Here is a 17,339-nt window from a genome sequence, read left to right as displayed (position 1 = left end):
TTAAATGTTGGAATTGTACCAGCCTCTACCACTTCCTCTGGCAGCTCAGTCCAAACACCTACCATCCTCTGTGTGAAAAAGTTACCCCTTAGGTTCCTTTTAAATTTTTCCCCTTTCTTTCTCAACCTATGACCCTCCAGTTTTGGAATTCCTCTATGTGAGAGGTAATTTCGGTTTGCAACTTTAAGATGTGCCTAGACCACAGACTGATCTATAATAAAAGATAAAACTTTTGCTTCTTTTCTAAAACATTAGACTTTTGCTTTCTTAAAACATTTTGTATACTCAAAAGTAGAATGGTTTACAATTGTGCATGCAATTTGTGAGCAGAGTGACTTCTTTTCTAAAAACATTAGACTTTTGCTTTCTTAAAACATTTTGTATACTCAAAAGTAGAAGTTTAAAATAGTGCATGCAGTTTGTGAGCAGAGTAAAACAAACAGGCCCTTGATTGATGAAACCATAAACACAGGCAGGGAAGGATGAGTCCTTGACTGATAAGACTACAGTGAGAGAAAAATAACACCTCTAGGGTCTGGAGGCATTTGTTGCAGACTTTGTGATAAGGATGCAAGTTGGAGAATAATGATGTTTTTAAGAATGTGAACCTCATGGCTCGTTAGAACCAAGGAGGGGAGGGACTTGTGCTGTATATAATGAGAAACTTTGTAAGCCTCAGCGCGCCTTTTACTCAGAAGGCTGCCCATCTCTGCAGACTTGCTAATAAAGCTTTGTTTTCCTGAATTTGTCTCGAGCGATTATTAAGAAGCAATTTTCGTTTCTAACACTCTACCTTGGGGAAAAGACCTAGAAAAGGTGAGCAGGAGACAAAGTGCAAAAGGAATAAAATGTTGACCGACGAGGAAACTAATTCTGGGTCCGACCATTCTTCTTCTGCTATTGGCATTTGGACACTTAAGATCTGTCAATAACACCAGCATCGTCACAGCGCATATTGCGCATGCTCCTCGGTGTCAGGAAATACTACGCATGTTCAATGACGTCAGCAAAATAGTGCGCGTTCTCCTCGCTCTCAGCTGAAACCTTTTTTCCATGGACCAATGGGAAGACTTGGACGACCGGAAGGAGTCTGGTCCTCCTGCCAATCAGAGACACCCCGTAGGAAGTTCGCCATAACCTTGGGAAGTTGCTGCCCCTCTCTCTTAATGAAGATTGAGCTTCTCCCCAGATTGCAGCTTTCTTCCTTTGTCTAAACATCTGTGAGTACAGCATTCTCTTTTCTCACCCTCTTTTCGATTTATTTCTTTTCATTCTGGGGTTCAGTTGTTAACTTGCAGCAACTGAAAGGAAAGGGAGTGAATCCAGGGAGGGAACAGATTGGAAACGTCGGTCTAGGTCTGTGTCTCAATTGACAAACACATGGCAATTGACGTACCACAGTGTGAACTTATTGCCTTTGCTGTGCAAAATAAAGGCAGAAAGGAGGTGTATTGTTTAAATGGTGATACATTGGGATGTGGAGAAAGTGAGGACGGCAGATCAGAGCCAAAAAGTGTGGTTCTGGAAAAGTGCAGCATGTCAGGCAGCATCTGAGGAGCAGGCGAGTCGATGTTTCGGGCATGAGTATTTCATCAGGAATGATGTGTGGGTGTACAAAGGTGCCTCAGCGTCCTGCTACTCCAGTCAATGTCAGTTGTCAGACAGGTGGAGCAAGCAATGAGTGAGGCAAGTCGTATGTTGCAAGAGGAATTGAGTTCCGAAGTGGGGATGTCTTCCTGCAGTTATGGGGTTATTGAATATATTCAAGGCTGAGTTCATAGATTTTTGAACAATAACGAAGTGGATGGTTCCAGGGGAAGGCAAGAAAATGGTTTGAAGACCCGTACAGAACAGTTACAGTCATACAGCACAGAGACAGATCATTTGGTCCAACTAGTCCGTGCTGACTATGTTCTCAGGCTAATCTAGTCCAATTTACCAGTGTTTCACCCATATCCCTCTGAGCTGTTCCTATTCATGTACTTATCCAATGTATTTTAAATGTTATAATTGTATCTGCATCCACCACTTCCTCTGGACATTCATTCCACACACAAACCACTTTCTCTGTAAAAGGAAAGAACTGGTGCTTAAAATCTTTCTCCTCTCACCTTCAAAATTTGCTCCCTAATCTTGAAATCCCCACCTTTAGGGAAAGGACAACCACTGTTCAACTCACCAATAACCCTCATAATTTTATAGACCTCTGCAAGAGTCCCAGTGTATTCACCTAAATGTAGGTATATTCATATCCAATTATGATGTGTTCAATGCTGGCGAAGGCTCGAAAGACCAAATGGCCTGTTCCCATTTCCCATTTCTAATACTGTGACCAGGACAGCAAGAGATCATAAGACATAGGAGCAGAAATTAGGCCATTCAGCCCATTACGGCTGCTCCACCATTCAATCATAGCTGATAAGTTTCTCAACCCCATTCTCCATCTTTCTCCCCCTAAACCTCGATCCCCTTGACACTCAAGAACCTATCTATCTCCATCTTAAATATACTCAGTGACTGCCCTCCATAGTCTTTTGTGGGAAAGAATTCCACAGATTCACTACTCCCTGGCTGAAGAAGATTCTCCTTGTCTCTGTTCTAAAAGGTCTTAGTCTCTCCTACCAATGGAAACATTTTCCCAATGTCCATTCTGTTGAGGCTATTCAGTAACTTTCAATCAGATCCCTCCTGAGAGTGGGCCTGTTAATCAGCATGAAGCAGAACCTTCAGGATGAGATACAGCAGGGATTAGGTTCAGCAAAGTGAGAATGGAGGCAGTGTGTGGGGGATGGAGATTTTCAGCTTTTAGGGAATGATAGAGGAAAGAAAGTTCAATTATAAATTACAATTGATAAGATGGGCTGAGGAATGGTAGATAAGTTTAGATAAGTATGAGGTGTTGTATTTTGGTAAGGCAAATCGGAGCAGGACTTACACAGTTAATGGGGAATGTTGCAGAACAAAGACATCTTGCAGTGCAGCTTCATAGTTCCTTGAAAGTGGAGTTGCAGCTAGACCGGATAGTGAAGAAGGTGTTTGGTATCCTTGCCGTTATTGGTCAGTGCATTCAGTACAGGGGTTGGGAGGTCATATTGTGCCTGTACCGGACATTGAATAGGCCATGTTTGGAATACTGCATTCAGTTTGAGTCTCCCTGATGCAGGAAGGATGTTGCAAAACTTTGAAAGAATTCAGAAAAGGTGAACAAGGCTGTTGCCAGCATTGGAAGCTTTAAGGAGAGGCTGAATAGGCTGGGACTGCTCTCCCTGGAGTATCAGAGACTGAGGGGTGAGCTTATTGAAGTTCATAAGGGGCCACCTTATTACAGTCATTAGCGGCAGGGATAGGATGAGTGGCCATGATCTTTTCCCCAGGGTAGGGGAGACCAAAGCTGGAGGGCATAGGTTTGAGGTGAGAGGGGAAAGATTTAAAAGGAACCTGAGGGGCAACTCTTTCACGCAGAGGGTGGTGCATGTATGGAACGAGTGCCAGAGGAAGTGGTGGAGGTTGGTACAGTTACAACATTTTAAAGGACATCTGGATGGGTAAATGAACAGGAAGGGTTTAGAGGGATATGGGCCAAATGCTGGCAAATGGGACTGGACAAATTTCGGATATCTAGTTGTCTCGGACAAGTTGGACCAAAAGGTCTGTTTCTGTGTTGTCTGACTCGAACTGTCTTCGGTGGTAGAAGTGTCATTGTGAAGACTGGACTTTCAGAGCAGTTTTCAAAAATGTTTTGCCCTTCCTGGGAGCAGAAAAGGTTACAATAAAATCTTTCGTTTGTGAGACAGCTACTCGTTTGTGAGTAGATGTAGGATTTTCGTGAAAAGTAGGAATTCGTTGCACTGTAGGGATGAAGTGCTTTCAGGTTTAGCATCTATGGAATTCTCTGCCCAAGGAATCATTAGAGGCAGCTTTATTAAGTATATTCAAGACACAGTTGGATGGGTTTTTGCATGGTAGAGGAATCAAGGGTAGTCAGGATAATGCTGGTAGGAGGAGCTGAGATTATGGATAGATCAGCCATGATCTTAATGAATGGCCGAGCAGGCTCGACAGGCCAAATGGTGTACTCCTGCTTCGATTACTATGAAACTATAACCCTGCATTTCCCATAGCTAACCCACCAAACTTGCACATCCCTGGACAGTATCGGCACTTTAGCATGGCCAATCCAAATCAAGGCAGGTGAGTAAGTAGTGATGTGGACAATAAATGTCAGAGAAAGGTAGACGGGGACAAGGAGAATAAATGTACCAACAATCAAAGCTGGATTCAAAAGACTACAAAAATTGAAATTAAAAGCTGTGGTGTCTGAATGTGTGCATTATAATGAAAGTGAGTGAACTGACTGTACACGTTAAAGAAAATAGTTATGATCGGAGACTCCTTACAGAGACATGGCTTCAGGATGACAAGGATTGGATCCTGAATATCAAGTGGGTATGTGGCATTCAGGTTGAATGAGAAGCTCAGTTAAGGTAGAGGATTGGCACTAATAATCAAAGCACTGATAACATGGTAGTCTCAGATCGGTTCAGATTTCAGGTCCTGTTTTCTCTTCCTCTGATCTGCCTGTTCCCACAAAGTTATTTGGTGTCTGTTCTCAGCTGTGCTGGATTTCTGCTGAAGCTTTGACCCCCTTTTATACCTTCTGATTCAATGAAACAGGAAATCAGTCGATCAAGGACCAGCCCACAATCTCCCAGCCTGTCAACCATCCAGACATAGAAAGTCATAGCAGGGAATAAAACAAGAAAAGTGAGAAAAAATAAATGCAGAGTTGGAGCTTGTAGTTAATGTTTGTTTGTTAGAAAGTAAACCAGAAATAGGGGTCTCCCAGGATTTTTATAGTGCCCTTCTTGAGGAATTCTCTCTCCCTTACATCTAAATATTGTACCTTGCTCTAATTTATAATAATACTTATGTCAACTGAAATAAAGCATCTGTTATCAAATAGACATAGAGATGTACAGCACGGAAAAAAAAGACTTTTTGTTCCAACACCCCCGTGCTGACAAGATATCCAATGCAAATCTAGTTCCATTTGGCTCATATCGCTCCAACCCGTTCCTATTCATATACCCATCCAGATACCTTTTAAATGTTGTAATTGTATCAGCCTCCACCACTTTCTCTGGCAGCTCACTCCATACATGCACCACCCACTGCGTGACCCTTAGGTCCCTTTTAAATCTTCCCCTTTCACCTGAAACCTTTTGCACATCCTGGGGAAAATCACTTCCCCATTTTCCGTACCGTGCCCCTCATGATTTTAAAAACCTCTGAGGTCACCCCTCAGCCTCCACTCCAGGCAAACCAGCACCAGCGTATTCAGCCTCTCCCTGTAGCTCAAATCCTCTAACCATGGCAACATCCTTGTAAATCTTTTCTGAACACTTTCAAGTTTTACAACATATTTCCTGTCCTACAGCAGGGAGACAAGAATTGAATGCACTGACCAATAAGGCAAGCATACCAAACACCACCTTCACTACCCGGTCTACCTCTGACTCCATTTTCATGGAACTATGAACCTGTCATAGAGTTAAACAGCATGGAAACTGACCTTCAGTGCAAACCAGTCCATGCTGACCATAATCCCAAATTTGGGACCATAATCACAAATAGTCTGTCCTGCCTGCTCCTGGCCTGTATCCCTCCAAACCTTTCCTATTCATGTAATTATCCAAATGTTTTAATTGTACTCGCATCCAAAACTTCCTCAGGAGGTTCATTTCACACATGAACCACCCTCTGTGGAAAATTAGTATTTCAATGGCAAGGATGTGGTTGAATTGAAATGGTTCATAAAACAAACTGTTTCTCCCAAACCCCTTACAGCAGGTATGGTAGCAACTCCAACTCTAGAGTCTCTTAGATCATTATTTCTACGGAGTGGGGGTGGGGGTGGTGGGGGGAAGGGGAATAAAATGTTGGATGCACAGAGAAGGAGGTTTTCTGTGAGTGTGAAGCTAAAATTACACCCCATGCTTTCCTTGAACTCAAACCACATTGATTTGGAGGAGAGTGGAGGGAGTTTGCAAGGTGTCCTGTCCTCCCCTCCCCACAGGCCTCAGCTGCAACGCAGCGTAGGCGCAGTTCGGCCCCACTCTGCGCCCTGCCCCCCATTGAGGACGATGCAGAAGTAGCCTTGTCAGTTTCAGAGTGAAACTCCCTCTCTTTGGGCAACATCCAAGAGCAAAACAATGCCTTCCCCTTTCCATTCCTCATCCTGGGAGGGACAGAGAGAGGGGGAGACACTGTTCACTTGTAGCAACTGGAGTGAATCTGCAAAGGTGCTCAGTGCTCTCTGTCCCACTTAAAGGTATTTTCATTGTGTATCCCCTTCGTTTGGCACTAGAAAAGGATTGCTTCTTTCCTCATGCTTGCAAGTAAAAGGATAGTATCTCATCAAACTGAGCAGCATTTAAGGATTTAGCACATTGGTACGAAATTTAGATGTATAATGCTTCATATGGTATAAAGCTGATATTGTTGGCTGTTGTCAAAGCTATTTTGCAGTTATTCTTCACCCTCAAATGGAGTTACGTCCTGTATTTCTTGTTGTCTTATTTATTTAACAGGACAGGAAGAAGTCATTCAGCAAATTTACTGGCTTTCTTTTCTCAAGCAGCCTTGACCTTTAATTTTCATATCCTTGATTCAGCTCCATCTCCAGCACCTTTGTAGGCAGGTTGTTCCAGATCCTAGTCACCTAAATGAAGTTTTCCTCCATACACACTTTAGGCTATCTGGCTACATAAGGGCCTTCACAGGTTTGTGTGTCCTTGATAATATGTGATCAGCAGGCATCTAGTAATCTACCAGAATTGCCACCTATGTTATGTTTATTTAACTGTACTGACAGTGGTCAATCCTTTTGTGAATTTATTTTTGCAGGAAGACATGAGGAAAGAAATCTGAAAGCACATGATACATCAACTTCTGACAGAACCACTTGATTCATTGGGACTTGAATATCAGCAGCTATTCAAATCGAGAAGAAATGTTTGCTTTTGTCTGCTTGAGGGGTTTTGGACACTGGTATGGCAGGAAGAATACGGAGACATCCGAGTGAGGGAGATTCAGTGTGCTGTTTGTGAAATGTGCTTCAAACTGTTTACTCAGCTTAGGGGAACAAACTGATACCACTCACGGTGGGGAGAAACTGCATACACATTCTGTTTGTAATTTCAAACTCAGAGCGACACAAGGAAAGCTCCCCCAATGGGGAAACCGTGGAAATGTGGGGACTGTGGGAAAGGATTCCCTTCCCCAGCAGTGCTGGAAACCCACAGACGCATTCACACTGGGGAGAGACCGTTCACTTGCTCAGTGTGTGGGCAGGCATTCAGTCAGATGGGTCATCTGCAGAAGCACCAGCGGATCCACACGGGAGAGAAGCTGTTCATTTGCCCAGTGTGCGGGAAGGGATTTGCTCACTCATCTGCACTACTGATCCACAACAGTGTCCACACCAGGGAGAGACCGTTCACCTGCTCTCAGTGCGGGAAGGGGTTTGTGAATTCTTCCAACCTGCGGACTCACCAGCGGGTCCACACCGGAGAGAGGCCATTCACCTGCTTGGTGTGTGGGAAGGGGTTCACTTATTCATCTGCACTGCTGATCCACAAGCGGGTCCACACCGGGGAGAGGCCATTCATCTGCTCTCAGTGCGGGAAGGGGTTCATTGATTCTTCTGGCCTGCTGACCCACCAGCGGGTCCACACCGGGGAGAAGCCGTTCATCTGCTCCGTGTGTGAGAAGGGATTCATTGATTCTTCCAGCCTAAGGGCCCACCAGCGGATCCACACCGGGGAGAGGCCATTCACCTGCTCAGAGTGTGGGAAGGGATTCACTCATGTGGGCCATCTGCAGACACACCAGCGGGTCCACACGGGAGAGAAGCCGTTCATATGCCCCGTGTGCGGGAGGGGGTTCACTGAGTCATCTAAACTCCTGATCCACCAGCGGGTCCACACCGGGGAGAGGCCATTCACCTGCTCAGAGTGCGGGAAGAGATTCAGTCAGACGGGACATCTGCAGAGGCACCAGCGGGTCCACACGGGAGAAAAGCCGTTCACGTGCCCCGTGTGCGGGAGGGGGTTCACTGAGTCATCTACACTGCTGACCCACCAGCGGGTCCACACACGAGAGAAGCCTTTCACCTGCTCCGAGTGCGGGAAGGGATTCAGTCGGTTGGGTAACCTGCAGATGCACCAGCGGGTCCACACCGGGGAGCGGCCATTCACCTGTCCCGAATGTAGGAAGGCATTCGGTCACGTGAGCAACTTGCGGACACACCAGCGGGTCCACACAGGAGAGAAACCATTCACCTGCCAGAGTGCGGGAAGGGATTAATCGATTCCTCCAGCCTCCAACTGAATGAGCAGGTCCACACTGGGGACAGCCCGCTCACCATCTGAGACGTTGGGTGGGTAGTGTGTACGTTTTGACCTGGAGCCGTTTTTAAAAAAACAGCTACATTTTGTATACCTTTTTGCTGGGGAAATCTGAAGCAGTAACAAAGCTGGGTCGCAATAATGCTTACTTGAACTTCCCATCGTACTCTGACCTTGAAATCTATGCAACCTAACAGGCTTTTGTTTCAAAGCTGCTCGTTTTTTTTTTCAGACTCCAGCACTAAGTTTCCACTGTCATGTATCAGAAGAAGCAGTGAATGAGTAGTTGGTATCATCAGAAATTGTAATTTTTTCAGGAGTGCAGATAATCCATTGCTTCATTGGCATTGTAAAATTTACTGGCAGCACCGGGGGAGGTGTGAGCTGTGTTCACTGGAAATTATGTGGAAGAGCCCGTGTGGGACTGGGGTGGGTAAAGTTAAAAAATCACAACACCAGGTTATATTTCCAATAGATTTATTTGGAAGCACCATCTCTCGGATCACTGCTCCTTCATTGGTTAGCTATGGAGCAGGATCACAAGAAACAGAATTTATAGCAAAAGATTACTGTCATGCAACTGATACCATATATTGATCAAACCTAGAATGCTGTTAAGTCTTTCATCTTTTAGAATGGGTTGCAGGTTTTGGTTCATTTAGTATGTTAATCCCAGTGCTTCCTTCAAGTAATATTCTTGACATACCTCATTTTTTTTTAAAAACCTGAATTTCAGCTCAGAAAATGTATGAGGTTAGAGTCTGTCTGTATCCCAATCTTGAGTAAGACTGGTTCTATTTCCAAAGTAGAAATTTCTAAAATATTACATGGATTGACTGCCTGCAGATTTTGCTCAAAGGTGCACAATAGAATGTATCTGCAAATGTAATTTCGCAAATGAAAATTCACCCCAAAAACTTGTATGTATTTGTGCGTCCATCAGAGACAGTTTGCGTGTGCACGTGAGTGTGTGTTTATATGTGTGCATGCTGGGTAAAATGTGTGATGGAGTATAAGCCTTTGCAAGGGTGGGTGTGTGTGGGGAGAGTATGTCTGTGTATTTGGGAGAGAACAAGTGTATGAGAGTGATCGTCTGCATGAGTATGTGTATATATGCTTGTGTGTGAGTGTACAGTATAGTGGATGTAAACCCAAGATCCTGGTCGAGGCTATCTTCATGGGTACCGAACTTGGCTGTCAGCCTCTACTTGGCCACTAGAAACAATTAAGCAGTTACACAACACACATTGGAGAAGGCCAGGTGAGACTTGTCTTTCACTTTGCTGAAATTTGCTGGGAGGATCTGGATGCTGTGTTCCAGGGCAAATACATGTTTGGCTCAGAGAGACGGAACTGTTGGGAGGAAATGGGTAAAGTTAACCGGACAGTTTATTCTGGGAGATGGTCTTCCCCTCCAGCTGGCCTTCTAATTGGGTCAGTGGACAGGGTCAGGAGAGTGTGAGTGCGAGTCAGGCATGTAAAGGAGATCTGAGAGAGGGCTGCAGGCCGGGGGAGCAAACTGGATGGGTGGTGCGTGGTGACAGTAAAGACAATGTTGGGGGGTGGGAAGTGGTGGTAAGGGACAGAATAGTGACAGGCATTGTTTTTGTTCGCTGCAACAAGCAGCAGGAGGCCAGATGGCATCAATGTCTGTCTGGCAGGAGGATTCAGGATCAGGGCTGGAGAGGTGGGAAAGGGAGGTTGCAGCAGGTATGATTCAACAATGTCGGGAGGAGAGATCCTCTGCTGCACGCTCATGAGAAGTTAGAAGCTACAAAGAAAAAGCAGAACCTCAAAGCTCTGGGTGGCATGGCTCAGTGGTTAACACCACTGGCTCATGACCCTAGGGACCTGGGTTCGATTCCACCCTCAGGTGAATGTCTGTGTGGACTTTGGCATGTTTCCACCTTGTATCTGTAAGTTACCTCTGGGTGCTCAGGATTCCTCCCACAATTCAAAAAAATTGCAGTTTAGGGTGGGTTGACTATGCTAAAGTGTCTAGAGATGTGCAGGTTAGGGTGTATTAGCAATGGGGAGCTGTAGGGTACGTGGGTGGGTCTAGGTTGTCTGCTGTGGGAGGAATGGGTTCCAGTTCGTAGGACACTTGACAGCGGTCCTGGCGAAGATGGTATTTGTGCTGTCTCTCCCTCCACCCTCTGCCCCCCCTGTCCATTCTCTCTCTCTCTCTCTCTCTCTCTCTCTCTCTCTCTCTCTCTCTCTCTCTCTCTCTCTCTCTCTCTCTCTCTCTCTCTCTCTCTCTCTCTCTCTCTCTCTCTCTCTCTCTCTCTCTCTCTCTCTCTCTCTCTCTCTCTCTCTCTCTCTCTCTCTCTCTACACTCTGTATCACCCCCCCCCCATTCTGTCTCACTCCAATCCTCTGCTCCCGTTCTCTCTTTCCCTCACCCCCAATTCTCTTATGCACCCCCCTCCATCCCCCCAGTCTCCTTACCGCCACCCTGTTGCCCCTCTTCAGCACCTCCCTCACCCCCCTCTCCATTTTATCTGTCTCCCCACACCCTCTGCACCTCCATCTATTCTCACTCCCTTCCCACCCTAATCCTTTCTCATGCATCAAGCCCTCTTTGATTGCTGTATCAAGCCCTTCAAGAACACAGAGAATGGATGGTGATGACTCTACCTGGGAGATGGGAGTGCATGAGAAATGGCTGGCCTTTAAAACTAATAGCTAAAATGATACCTTTAGAAACATCATAAAAGTCTGAAAGCATATTCAATTATTTTTTTTAAAAAAAGCTTCAGAATTCTTTGACAAAATTGCTTTAAATATGCGCAGTTAGGCCACAGCTGAGGGGTGAATGGTCTATTCCAAGTCTTGTGTAATTGGTTCCAACGATGTAGAAATTGAGCCATAAAGTTGTGGAGTGTGGAAACAAACCTTTTGATCCACACTGATAAGATATCTTCAATTAATATAGTGACCTATTTGCCAGCATTTGGCCCATATCCCACTAAACCCTTCCTATTCATATACCCATCCAGATGCATGTTAAATGTTATCATTGTAGCAGCCTCTACCAGTTCCTCTGGCAGCTCATTCAATTCACGCACCACCATTTGCATGAAAAAGTTACCCCTCGGGTCCCTTTTAAATCTTCACCCTCTCACCCAAAGGCTATGCCCCTCTAGATTTGGACAGCATTCTACCCTAGGGGAAACATATACAAAAGTTGAGCAGCCAGACAAAATGTAAACAGAATAAAATATTGAGCCACGGTAGGGAAAGAAAATTGTGACTGCAGCCTTTTTTTCAATGATTGGCAGTTAGATACTTTAAATTTATCAGTAACACCAGCATCTTCACATTGCATACTGCGCATGCTCCTCTGTGGCAGCAAGGACTGCGAATGTTCACCGGTGTCAGCAAAATAATGTGCATGGTCCTTGCTCACTGCAGAAATGGCCTGCGACATTTTAATGGACCAACGAGGAGCCCTGGACAACCGGAAGGAGTGTGGTCCTCCTGCCAGTCACAACCCTCCTTTTGCCTGAATGTGGACATTGGACCATGAACTTCGGAAGTTGCTGCTCCTCTCTCCGAATGAAGATTGGGTTTCACCCCAGAGTGCAACTTCCTTCTTCTGTCCAACATCTGTGCTTACAGCACACTCCTTTCTCACCCCGTTTTCCATTTCTTTCTTTCATCCTGGGATTCAATTTGTTGACTTACAGGACCTGAAAGGAAAGGGAGTGAATCTAGGGAGGGGACAGATTCTGGAAAAGTCGTCCAGGTCTGGGTCTCAATTGGCAAACACATGCAGGACCACAGTATGAAGTTATAGCCTTTGCTGCAGAAAAAAGCAGCAAAGAGATGTATGGTTTAAATGATGATACATTGGGTTGTGGAGAAAGTGAGGACTGCAGATGCTGGAGATCCGAGTCAGAAAGTTTGGTGCTGGAAAAACACATTAGGTCAGGCAATGTCTAAGGAGCAGGAGAAAGGATGTATCAGGCTTGAGCCTTTCATCAGGAATGATGTGTGGATGTACAAAGGCGCTTCTGCCTTTCTACGCCAGTCAATGTCAGTTGTCAGACAGGTGCAGCAAGCAATGAGATTGGCAAGTGATATATTAGCAAGAGGGATGGAGTTCAGAAGTGGGGATGGCTTCCTGCAGTTAGAGGGTCATTGAATATATTCAAGGCTGAGTATTTCTGATTTTTGAACAATAAAGTGATGGTTCTGGGGAAAGGCAAGAAAATAGTTCTATGACCAGTACAGAACAGTTAGAGTCATACAGACCAGAAACAGTCCCAGCAATCCATCTCGTCCATGCTGACTATGTTCTCAAGTTAAACTAGTCCCACTTGCCAGTATTTGGCCCATATCCCTCTGAACCTTTCTGATTCACGAACTTATGCAAATGTATTTTAAATGTTGTCACTGTACCTGTATCCACCACTTCATTCCACATAGAAACTGCTTTCTTAAAAACGATACTCGTTTTTTGAAAAAATCTTTCTCCTCTCACCTTCAACATTTGCTCCCTAATCATGAAACCCCACCAGAGGGAAAAGACACTTGCTGTTTACCCCATCTATACCCCTCATGGTTTTATTGTCCTGTACAAGGTCACCACTCAACCTCTTATGCTCCAGTGAAAAAACTCCCAGCCTATCCGCCTAGATGTATGTATACTTCTATCCAAATGAGAGAGGTAAGAAAATACGATATAAACAAGAATTGATTGGATGTACTGATGGTCTGAGGCTTGGCAGATGGATAATTTAAATAAATGCGAGCTGTTGCAAAGAGACCTTGGAGTGCAGATTTATAGTTTCTTGCAAGTGCAGAGACCAATAGGATAGTGAAGGTGTTTGATGTGCTTTCCTTTATTGGTCAGAGCACTGAGTATAGGAGTTGGGAAATCATGTTGCAGCTGTGCAGGACATTGGTTAGGCCACTTTTGGAATACTGCATTCAGTTCTAGTCTCCCTGCTATAGGAAAGATGTTATGAAATTGGAAAGATGGATGAGGCTATTCCCAGACCTGGAGGGTTTGAGCTTTAGGGAGAGACTGAATAGGCTGGGGCTGTTTTCCCTGGAGCATCGGAGGCTTGAGGGGTGACCTTATAGAAGTTATAAGGGGCAGGGATAGGGTGAATTGCCAAGATCTTTATCCCAGGGTATAGGAGCCCAAAACAAGGGAGAGAGAAAGAAACCTACACTGCTAACTGATACAGCAGTGAATCTGCAGTTACTGGACATCAGAGTGAGTCCAGGAAAAAATAACAAACAGCAAAATTCATAGCTATCTTTGGAGGAACCTGTGTGGGAGAGATTGCTGCACAGGAACAGATTTTAATATTTTTTTAATGTGTAACCTCGCCGTATGTCTGCAGTAGTGTATAGAGTGGGTTCTTTCTTGATTATGTTTTATTGAAATCTGTCTCTTGATTAAATGTAAAAAATGTAAACCAAAAGTACTAAGTTAGCCTGGAGCACTGGTTTTTACAGCAAAATAATGGTGCTATTGTCTGGTTCTGTAGATTGTGAAGGAGGAAATATGGCCTTTCATAGAGTAATATACTCTTCCTGTCTGATGTGGGAGTTTAGGGAGAGTTTCAATGTTACTGTTGATTACGTCTGCAGTAAGTGTGTTTGGTTGTGAATCCTTTTGGATCACTTGGATCAGCTGGAGGAATGAGGAATTTACAAGAGGAATATTACAATGAGGAATGCATCCAGGGAAGTTATTTGAGTCGAACTGAGAAATAGATCACTGAATAGTCAATCGGAAATAGAGAAACAAATTTGTAAGGAGATTTCAGTTATTTGTAAGAATAATAGGTGGTTATGGTTAGGGATTTTAACTTTCCAAACTTTCAGTCTCTCCCTAAAGAAGGGTGTGACAGATGACAGTTATCAGAAGGGACAAAAAACGCAAATGGATGGATGGGTTAACTCCAGTAAAAGGTCGGAGGGATAGACAGGTAGTGCAGGAATCTTCTGTGGTTATTCCTATTTCAAACAAGTATGCTGTTTGGAAAATGTAGGGGTGATGGACTGTCAGTGGAATGTAGCACAAACAGCCACATTACTGGTATCCAGGCAGGTTCTAATGCAATGAAGGTTTATGTTGGGTTCCAAGCAATCGATTGTGATGGGGTCTCTCCAGTCAGAGGCACAAACAAGTTTCTGTGGTCAGCAGCAAAACATAAGAATGGTGTGTTACCTCCCTGGTGCCAGGATCAATGATGTCTCAGGGATGGTGCAGAATGTTCTCAAAGGGGAGAGGGACCAGCAGGACGTCATTGTATACATTGGAACCAATGGCAGAGGAAGGGAAAAGGATGAGATTCTGAAGGGAAAATATGGAAAGTTAGGCAGGAATTTTAAAAAGGTGGACCTTGAAGGTAGTCATATCTGGATTACTCCGTGTTATGAGTCAGTGAGTATAAGAATAGGAGGATAGAGCAGATGAATGTGTGGCATGGGAGAAGGGTTCACATTTTTGGATCTTTGGAAATCTTCTGGGATGGAAGTAACTTGTACAGGAAAGATGGATTGCACCTGAATTGAAAGGGGACTAATATTCTGCCAGGGAGATTTGCTAGAGCTGCTCAGGAGGGTTTTAACTAATAATGTGGGAAATAGTGAAGAGAGAGATCGATCTGAGACTGGTACAGTTGGGAAATGGTACAAGTGAAACAGTCAGGGCAGGAAGGAACAAAGCAGAGAACAAGGTCGGACTGATAAACTGCATTGAATTCAACACAAGAGGCCTAACAAGGAAGGCAGATGTCCTCAGGTCATGGCTAGAGACATGGTACTGGGATATCATAGCAATTACAGAAATGTGGCTTCGGGATGGACAGGACTGGCATCTTATCCTCCAGGATATAAATGCGATAGCAAGGATAGAAAAGGGGGCGAGAGAGAATTGGGAGTGATGTTTCTGATAAGGGATGGTATTACTGCTACACTTAGGGAGGATATTCCTGGGAATACAACCAGGGAAGTTATTTGGGTGGAACTGGGAAATAAAAAAGGGAGAATCACCTTATTGGGATTGTATTATACACCACCAAATGGTCAGCTGGTAATAGTGTTAAGGTTTTTAATACTGCAGATGCTGGAGATTAGAGTAGAGAGCTTGGTGCTGGAAAAGCACAGCATATCAGGCAGCATCCGAGGAGCAGGAAAATCGATGAAGGGCTTTTGCTGGAAACGTTGATTTTCCTGCTTCTCGGATGCTGCCTGACCTGCCATGCTTTTCCAGCACCAAACTCACAGATCTAAAAGTTGAAGTTCTAAACTGGAGCAAGGCAAATTTTGACGGTATTAGGCTGGAACTTTCAAAAGCTCATTGATGACAGATGTTCGCAGGTCAAGCAATGGCAGGAAAATGTGAAGCCTTCTAAAATTAGATAACGAGAGTCCAGAGACAGTACATTTCTGTTCGGGTGAAAGTAAAGGCTGGTAGGTAAAAGGAATGCTGGGTGACTAGAAAAATTGAGGTTTTGGTTTCAAAAAAAAGAAGCGTATGACAGGGATAGACAGAAGAGATTGAGTCAATCCCTCTAGTATAAAGGTAGTAGGAGTCTATACTTAAGAGGGAAATCAGGAAGGCAAAAAGGGGACAGGACGCAGCTTTGGTAAATAGGGCTAAGGAGTATCTGAAGGGTTTTTAATAAATACGTTAAGGACAAAAGGATAACTGGGGAGAGAATAGAACCCTTCAAAGAATGGCAGTCTACGTATGGAACTGCAGGAGATGGGGGAGATACTAAATGAGTATTTTGCATCAGTGCTTACTTTGGAGAAGTGCATGGAAGTTCTAAAATGTGGGGAAGTAGGTGGTGAAATCTTGAAAACTGTCCATATTAGAGAGGTGGTGGTGCTGGATGTCTTCAAACGCACAGAAGTCGATAAATCATCGGGACCTGATCAGGTGTACCTTAGAACTCTGTGGAAAGCTAGGGAAGTGATTGCTGGACCCCTTGCTGAGATATTTCCATCATTGATAAGCACAGGTGAGGTGTTGGAAGACTGGAAGTTAGCTACCATGGCACCACTAAGAAATGTGGTAAGGAAAAGCCAAGGGAACTATAGATTGGTGAGCCTGACGATGATAGGTAGATTAGAGGGAATCCCAAGGGACAGGATTTGTATGTATTTGGAAAGGCTGATTCCAGATAGTCAGCATCACTTTATGCATGGGAAATCATGTCTCACGAATTTGATTGAGATTTTTGAAGAATTAACAAGGAGGATTGATGAGGGAAGAGCGGTGGATGTGATCTATATGGACTTCAGTAAGGAGTTCGATAAGGTTCCTCACAGTAGACTGGCTAGCCAGGTCAGCAAATTGCAGATCATTTCAGAGAATATCTCTGGGATACCCCCACCCAGCAACCCCATTGTCATGTGGCTGAACACTAATTCCCCTGTAAGGACATGTTGGTCCTGGGCCTCCTCCTTCACCAAACCTTAACTGAGAAAATCTATAGCCTTTAACTGGTCTTTAAACATTTCAACTAAAATGTAATGTTGAATTATAGAACACGTTTACTGCACTAGAAAATAGACAGGCAGGAAGTCTCAGAAAAGGTGGCGGCGGGGGGGAGGGGGGGGGGTGGGGAGGTGGGAAAGAGTCTCAAGGAATGCAGAAGATAGGGACATCTGGTTTTACCAAGTGATAACAGGATACTGTAAGGTAATTAAAAACATTTGCCTTAGCATCGGTGAATCTGTGTGAACAGGACACCAAGTGATAACATTCACAGCCATTCCCTTGTGAAGTTAATGAGAGTGTTTGATTCTGACCCTGAAACTGAACTCGGTACAATCAAAAGCTTTGTAATTAGTGGTCAGATACTGCCAATTATAATGGATTCTTATTAACCCTTCCAAACAGGGCAGACAGAGAAAAAAAAATCTTTGCTGACTTGAGTGTTCAAAAGGACACTAGGG

At 44.4% G+C, this 17,339-nt stretch overlaps 1 pseudogene; it reads left to right on the top strand.

Annotated features, from left to right (window-relative positions):
* Positions 1-1,121: 1,121 nt before the first annotated feature.
* Positions 1,122-8,670, top strand: LOC140470810 (uncharacterized; annotated as a pseudogene).
* The last annotated feature ends 8,669 nt before the right edge of the window (positions 8,671-17,339 follow it).

The sequence above is a fragment of the Chiloscyllium punctatum genome, chromosome 52, assembly GCF_047496795.1.
Source record: "Chiloscyllium punctatum isolate Juve2018m chromosome 52, sChiPun1.3, whole genome shotgun sequence".
Lineage (NCBI taxonomy): Eukaryota > Metazoa > Chordata > Chondrichthyes > Orectolobiformes > Hemiscylliidae > Chiloscyllium > Chiloscyllium punctatum.
Note: the sequence above shows the minus strand (reverse complement) of the source record. Positions and strands in the feature narration are given on the sequence as shown.